The 8329-nt window shown below is 40.6% G+C and overlaps 2 non-coding genes across 2 annotated transcripts; both read left to right on the forward strand.

Moving 5' to 3' along the window:
- The first annotated feature begins 1155 nt into the window (after window positions 1-1155).
- On the forward strand, window positions 1156-1228 carry TRNAI-GAU (transfer RNA isoleucine (anticodon GAU)). Its single transcript has one exon. It is a non-coding gene; the product is annotated as a tRNA-Ile (tRNA).
- A 1049-nt stretch (window positions 1229-2277) lies between these two features.
- TRNAI-GAU (transfer RNA isoleucine (anticodon GAU)) lies at window positions 2278-2350 on the forward strand. Its single transcript has one exon. It is a non-coding gene; the product is annotated as a tRNA-Ile (tRNA).
- Window positions 2351-8329: the final 5979 nt, after the last annotated feature.

An 8329-nucleotide genomic window follows, 5' to 3' on the forward strand; every position in this document is an offset into this window, starting at 1 on the left:
TTACCTCAATACCTGACGAACATTTCATTTTTGGGCTTCCGTGGCGCAATAATTAGCGCGTCCAGCTGTTAATCGAAAGGTTGGTGGTTCGAGCCCACCCGGGAGCGGTGTTGTGGGATCTGTAATGTAACGTAAAAACCCAAATTTTCCCACAATACCTGACGACCATTTAATTTTTGGGCGTCCGTGGCGCAATGGTTAGCGCGTTCGGCTGTTAACCGAAAGGTTGTTGGTTCGTGCCCATCCGGGAGCGGTGTTGTGAGGTCTCAGATGTGACGTAAAAAGTCAGAGTTTTTCCACAATACCTGACGAACATTTAATTTTTGGGCTTCCGTGGCGCAATGCTTAGCGCGCTCAACTGTTATTCAAAAGGTTGGTGGTTCGAGCGTACCCGGGAGCGGTGTTGTGATGTCTCAGATGTGACGTAAAAAGTCGAGGGTTTTCCACAATACCTGACGACCATTTAATATTTGGGCTTCCGTGGCGCATAGGTTAGCGCGTTCGGCTGTTAACCGAAAGGTTGGTGGTTCGAGCGTACCCGGGAGCGGTGTTGTGATGTCTCAGATGTGACGTAAAAAGTCGAGGTTTTTCCACAATACCTGACGACCATTTAATATTTGGGCTTCCGTGGCGCAATGGTTAGCGCGTTCAGCAGTTAACCGAAAGGTTGGTGTTTCGAGCCCAACCAGGAGAGGTGTTGTGGGGTCTCAGATGTAGCGTAAAAAGTCAAAACTTTTTCACAATACGGGACAAACATTTAATTTCTGAACTTCCGTGGCTCAATGGTTAGCGCGTTCGGCTGTTAACCAATAGGTTGGTGGTTCGAGCCCATCTGGGAGCGGTGTTGTGAGGTCTCAGATGTAACGTAAAAAGTCAAACGTTTTCCACAATAACTGACGAACCGAAAGTTTGGTGGTTCGAGCCCATACGGGAGCGTTTTGTGGTGTCTCAGGTGTAACGTGAAAAGTCAGAGTTTTTCCACAATACCTGACGAACATTTAATTTTTGGGCTTCCATGGCGCAGTGGTTAGTGCGCTCAGCTGTTATTCAAAAGGTTGGTGGTTCGAGCCCCTCCGGGAGCGTTTTGTGGGGTCTCAGATATAATGTAAAAAGTCAGAGTTTCTCCACAATACCTGACAACCAATTAATTACTGAGCTTCCGTGGCTCAATGGTTAGCGCGTTCGGCTGATAACCAATAGGTTGGTGGTTCGAGCCCATCCGGGAGCGGTGTTGTGAGGTCTCAGATGTAACGTAAAATGTCATAGTTTTTCCACAGCACCTGACGACCATTTAAATTTTGGGCTTCCGTGGCGCAATGGTTAGCGCGTTCAGCTGTTATTCAAAAGACTGGTGATTTGAGCCCTCCCGGGAGCGGTGTTGTGAGGTCGCAAATGTGACGTAAAAAGTCAAGGATTTTCCACAATAACTGACGACCTTTTAATATTTGGGCTTCCGTTGCGCAATGGTTAGCGCGCTCAACTGTTATTCAAAAGGTTGGTGGTTCGAGCGTACCCGGGAGCGGTGTTGTGATGTCTCAGATGTGACGTAAAAAGTCGAGGGTTTTCCACAATACCTGACGACCATTTAATATTTGGGCTTCCGTGGCGCAAAGGTTAGCGCGTTCGGCTGTTAACCGAAAGGTTGGTGGTTCGAGCGTACCCGGGAGCGGTGTTGTGATGTCTCAGATGTGACGTAAAAAGTCGAGGTTTTTCCACAATACCTGACGACCATTTAATATTTGGGCTTCCGTGGCGCAATGGTTAGCGCGTTCAGCAGTTAACCGAAAGGTTGGTGTTTCGAGCCCAACCAGGAGAGGTGTTGTGGGGTCTCAGATGTAGCGTAAAAAGTCAAAACTTTTTCACAATACGGGACAAACATTTAATTTCTGAACTTCCGTGGCTCAATGGTTAGCGCGTTCGGCTGTTAACCAATAGGTTGGTGGTTCGAGCCCATCTGGGAGCGGTGTTGTGAGGTCTCAGATGTAACGTAAAAAGTCAAACGTTTTCCACAATAACTGACGAACCGAAAGTTTGGTGGTTCGAGCCCATACGGGAGCGTTTTGTGGTGTCTCAGGTGTAACGTGAAAAGTCAGAGTTTTTCCACAATACCTGACGAACATTTAATTTTTGGGCTTCCATGGCGCAGTGGTTAGTGCGCTCAGCTGTTATTCAAAAGGTTGGTGGTTCGAGCCCCTCCGGGAGCGTATTGTGGGGTCTCAGATATAATGTAAAAAGTCAGAGTTTCTCCACAATACCTGACAACCAATTATTTACTGAGCTTCCGTGGCTCAATGGTTAGCGCGTTCGGCTGATAACCAATAGGTTGGTGGTTCGAGCCCATCCGGGAGCGGTGTTGTGAGGTCTCAGATGTAACGTAAAATGTCATAGTTTTTCCACAGCACCTGAAGACCATTTAAATTTTGGGCTTGCGTGGCGCAATGGTTAGCGCGTTCAGCTGTTATTCAAAAGACTGGTGGTTTGAGCCCTCCCGGGAGCGGTGTTGTGAGGTCGCAAATGTGACGTAAAAAGTCAAGGATTTTCCACAATAACTGACGACCTTTTAATATTTGGGCTTCCGTTGCGCAATGGTTAGCGCGCTCAACTGTTATTCAAAATGTTGGTGGTTCGAGCGTACCCGGGAGCGGTGTTGTGATGTCTCAGATGTGACGTAAAAAGTCGGGGGTTTTTCACAATACCTGACGACCATTTAATATTTGGGCTTCCGTGGCGCAAAGGTTAGCGCGTTCGGCTGTTAACCGAAAGGTTGGTGGTTCGAGCGTACCCGGGAGCGGTGTTGTGATGTCTCAGATGTGACGTAAAAAGTCGAGGTTTTTCCACAATACCTGACGACCATTTAATATTTGGGCTTCCGTGGCGCAATGGTTAGCGCGTTCAGCAGTTAACCGAAAGGTTGGTGTTTCGAGCCCAACCAGGAGAGGTGTTGTGGGGTCTCAGATGTAGCGTAAAAAGTCAAAACTTTTTCACAATACGGGACAAACATTTAATTTCTGAACTTCCGTGGCTCAATGGTTAGCGCGTTCGGCTGTTAACCAATAGGTTGGTGGTTCGAGCCCATCTGGGAGCGGTGTTGTGAGGTCTCAGATGTAACGTAAAAAGTCAAACGTTTTCCACAATAACTGACGAACCGAAAGTTTGGTGGTTCGAGCCCATACGGGAGCGTTTTGTGGTGTCTCAGGTGTAACGTGAAAAGTCAGAGTTTTTCCACAATACCTGACGAACATTAAATTTTTGGGCTTCCATGGCGCAGTGGTTAGTGCGCTCAGCTGTTATTCAAAAGGTTGGTGGTTCGAGCCCCTCCGGGAGCGTTTTGTGGGGTCTCAGATATAATGTAAAAAGTCAGAGTTTCTCCACAATACCTGACAACCAATTAATTAGTGAGCTTCCGTGGCTCAATTGTTAGCGCGTTCGGCTGATAACCAATAGGTTGGTGGTTCGAGCCCATCCGGGAGCGGTGTTGTGAGGTCTCAGATGTAACGTAAAATGTCATAGTTTTTCCACAGCACCTGACGACCATTTAAATTTTGGGCTTCCGTGGCGCAATGGTTAGCGCGTTCAGCTGTTATTCAAAAGACTGGTGGTTTGAGCCCTCCCGGGAGCGGTGTTGTGAGGTCGCAAATGTGACGTAAAAAGTCAAGGATTTTCCACAATAACTGACGACCTTTTAATATTTGGGCTTCCGTTGCGCAATGGTTAGCGCGTTCGGCTGTTAACCGAAAGGTTGGTGGTTCGAGCCCACCCGGGAGCGTTGTTGTTGGATCTCTAATGTAACGTAAAAAGCCAAAGTTCTTCCACAATACCTGACGACCATTTAATTTTTGGGCGTCCGTGGCGCAATGGTTAGCGCGTTCGGCTGTTAACCGAAAGGTTGGTGGTTCGAGCCCATCCGGGAGCCGTGTTGTGACGTCTCAAATGTTACGTAAAATGTCAGAGTTTTTCCACAATACCTGACTACCATTTAATTTTTGGGCTTCCTTGGCGCAATGGTTAGCGCGTTCGGCTGTTGACCGAAAGGTTGGTGGTTCGAGCCCACCTTGGAGAGGTGCTGTAGGGTCTCAGATGTAACGTAAAAAGTCATAACTTATCCACAATACCTAACAACCATTTAATTTCTGAGCTTCTGTGGCTCACTGGTTAGCGCGTTCGGCTGTTAACCAATAGGTTGGTGGTTCGAGCCCATCCGGGAGAAGTGTTGTGACGTCTCAGATGTAACGTAAAATGTCAGAGTTTTTCCACAATACCTGACGAGCATTTAATTTTTGGGCTTCCGTGGCTCAATGGTTAGAGCGTTCGGCTGTTAACCAATAGGTTGGTGGTTCGAGTCCTCCCGGGAGCGGTGTTGTGACGTCTCAGATGTAACGTAAAATGTCAGAGTTTTTCCACAATACCTGACGAGCATTTAATTTTTGGGCTTCCGTGGCGCAATGGTTAGCGCGTTCAGCTGTTAATCGAAAGGTTGGTGGTTCGAGCCCTTCCGGGAGCGGTGTTGTGTGGTCTCAGATGTGAAGTAAAAAGTCAAAGTTTTACCTCAATACCTGACGAAAATTTAATTTTTGGGCTTCAGTGGCGCAATGGTCAGCGCGTTCAGCTGTTAACCAATAGGTTGGTGGTTCGAGCCCACCCGGGAGCGGTTTTTTGGGATCTCAGATGTAACGTAAAATGTCAGAGTTTTTCCACAATACCTGACGAGCATTTAATTTTTGGGCTTCCGTGGCTCAATTGTTAGCGCGTTCGGCTGTTAACCAATAGGTTGGTGGTTCGAGCCCACCCGGGAGCGGTGTTTTGGGATCTCAAATGTAACGTAAAAACCCAAAGTTTTTCCACAATACCTGACGACCATTTAATTTTTGGGCGTCCGTGGCGCAATGGTTAGCGCGTTCGGCTGTTAACCGAAACGGTGGTGGTTCGAGCCCATCCGGGAGCGGTGCTGTGAGGTCTCAGATGTGAAGTAAAAAGTCAAAGTTTTACCTCAATACCTGACGACCATTTAATATTTGGGCTTCCGTTGCGCTATGGTTAGCGCGTTCGGCTGTTAACCGAAAGGTTGGTGGTTCGAGCCCACCCGGGAGCGGTGTTGTGGGATCTCTAATGTAACGTAAAAACCCAAATTTTCCCACAATACCTGACGACCATTTAATTTTTGGGCGTCCGTGGCGCAATGGTTAGCGCGTTCGGCTGTTAACCGAAAGGTTGGTGGTTCGAGCCCATCCGGGAGCGGTGTTTTGACGTCTCAGATGTTACGTAAAATGTCAGAGTTTTTCCACAATACCTGACGACCAATTAATATTTGGGCTTCCGTTGCGCAATGGTTAGCGCGTTCGGCTGTTAACCGAAAGGTTGGTGGTACGAGCCCACCCGGGAGCGGTGTTGTGGGATCTCTAATGTAACGTAAAAACCCAAAGTTTATCCACACTGAAACCATTATTTTTATACTTTTTGCTTTAATTCAAGCAAATGTAACGATATTCAATCAAAAAACTGTTAAAATTAAATTTTTCAATAAGAAATCGTTGTCACGGATTTTGTATCTTGAAGAAGAAAAACATGCGATTTTTTCGGTACTTTTTTGAATGCATTTTTTTCTGGAGAAATTTTTGACCGAATTCAGCTTAATTCCCTATAAAACACTCATTAAAAGTGATTTCATCTCGATTGAACAATAAATAAAAATGTACCTCGATTTTTAATAACATTTTCAAAATCGACGTTTCACGGCCAAAGAAGCATATTTTGAGTATTTCTTCACTATTTTCAAATATAACCATTGAAACCATTATTTTTATACTTTTTGCTTTAATTCAAGCAAATGTAACGATAATCATTCAAAAAACTGTTAAAATTCAATTTTTCCATAAGAAATCGTTGTCACGGATTTTGTATCTTGAAGAAGAAAAACATGCGATCTTTTCGGTACTTTTTTGAATGCATTTTTTTCTGGAGAAATTTTTGACCGAATTCAGCTTAATTCCCTATAAAACACTCATTAAAAGTTATTTCATCTCGATTGAACAATAAATAAAAATGTACCTCGATTTTTAATAACATTTTCAAAATCGACGTTTCACGGCCAAAGAAGCATATTTTGAGTATTTCTTCACTATTTTCAAATATAACCACTGAAACCATTATTTTTATACTTTTTGCTTTAATTCAAGCAAATGTAACGATAATCATTCAAAAAACTGTTAAAATTCAATTTTTCCATAAGAAATCGTTGTCACGGATTTTGTATCTTGAAGAAGAAAAACATGCGATTTTTTCGGTACTTTTTTGAATGCATTTTTTTCTGGAGAAATTTTTGACCGAATTCAGCTTAATTCCCTATAAAACACTCATTAAAAGTGATTTCATCTCGATTGAACAATAAATAAAAATGTACCTCGATTTTTAATAACATTTTCAAAATCGACGTAACTCGGCCTAAGAAAAACATTTTGAGTATTTCTTCACTATTTACAAATATATTCACTGAAACCATTATTTTTATACTTTTTGCTTTAATTCAAGCAAATATAACGATATTCAATCAAAAAACTGTTAAAATTAAATTTTTCAATAAGAAATCGTTGTCACAGATTTTTTATCTTGAAGAAGAAAAACATGCGATTTTTTCGGTACTTTTTTGAATTCATTTTTTTCTGGAGAACTTTTTGACCGAATTCAGCTTAATTCCCTATAAAACACTCATTAAAAGTGATTTCATCTCGATTGAACAATAAATAAAAATGTACCTCGATTTTTAATAACATTTTCAAAATCGACGTTTCACGGCCAAAGAAGCATACTTTGAGTATTTCTTCACTATTTTCAAATATATTCACTGAAACCATTATTTTTATACTTTTTGCTTTAATTCAAGCAATGTAACGATATTCATTCAAAAAACTGTTAAAATTCAATTTTCAATAAGAAATCGTTGTCACGAATTTTGTATCTTGAAGAAGAAAAACATGCGATTTTTTCGGAACTTTTTTGAATGCATTTTTTTCTGGATAAATTTTTGACCGAATTCAGCTTAATTGCCTATAAAACACTCAATAAAAGTGATTTCATCTCGATTGAACAATAAATAAAAATGTACCTCGATTTTTAATAACATTTTCAAAATCGACGTAACTCGGCCTAAGAAAAACATTTTGAGTATTTGTTCACTATTTTCAAATAAAACCACTGAAACCATTATTTTTGTAATTTTTGCGTTAATTCAAGCAAATGTAACGATATTCATTCAACAAACTGTTAAAATTCAATTTTAAATAAGAAATCGTTGTCACGGATTTTGTATCTTGAAGAAAAAAAACATGCGATTTTTTCGGTACACTTTTAAATGCATTTTTTTCTGGAGAAATGTTTGAACGAATTCAGCTTAATTCCCTATAAAACACTCATTAAAAGTGATTTCATCTCGATTGAATAATAATTAAAAATGTACCTCGATTTTAAATAACATTTTAAAAATCGACGTTTCACCGCCAACGAAGCATATTTTGAGTATTTCTTCAATATTTTCAAATATAACCACTGAAACCATTATTTTTGTAATTTTTGCGTTAATTCAAGCAAATGTAACGATATTCATTCAACAAACTGTTAAAATTCAATTTTAAATAAGAAATCGTTGTCACGGATTTTGTATCTTGAAGAAAAAAACATGCGATTTTTTCGGTACACTTTTGAATGCATTTTTTTCTGGAGAAATGTTTGACCGAATTCAGCTTAATTCCCTATAAAACACTCATTGAAATTGATTTCATCTCGATTGAACAATAATTAAAAATTTACCTCGATTTTTAATAACATTTTCAAAATCGACGTTTCACTGCCAAAGAAGCTTACTTTGAGTATTTGTTCACTGTTTTCAAATATAACCACTGAAACCATTATTTTTGTAATTTTTGCGTTAATTCAAGCAAATGTAACGATAATCATTCAAAAAACTGTTAAAATTCAATTTTTCCATAAGAAATCGTTGTCACGGATTTTGTATCTTGAAGAAGAAAAACATGCGATTTTTTCGGTACTTTTTTGAATGCATTTTTTTCTGGAGAAATTTTTGACCGAACTCAGCTTAATTCCCTATAAAACACTCATTAAAAGTGATTTCATCTCGATTGAACAATAAATAAAAATGTACCTCGATTTTTAATAACATTTTCAAAATCGACGTAACTCGGCCTAAGAAAAACATTTTGAGTATTTGTTCACTATTTTCAAATATAACCACTGAAACCATTATTTTTGTAATTTTTGCGTTAATTCAAGCAAATGTAACGATATTCATTCAACAAACTGTTAAAATTCAATTTTAAAT

This window comes from Phalangium opilio, unplaced genomic scaffold, assembly GCF_054372755.1.
Source record: "Phalangium opilio isolate 3A_F unplaced genomic scaffold, DU_Popi_V2 ptg001675l_1, whole genome shotgun sequence".
Lineage (NCBI taxonomy): Eukaryota > Metazoa > Arthropoda > Arachnida > Opiliones > Phalangiidae > Phalangium > Phalangium opilio.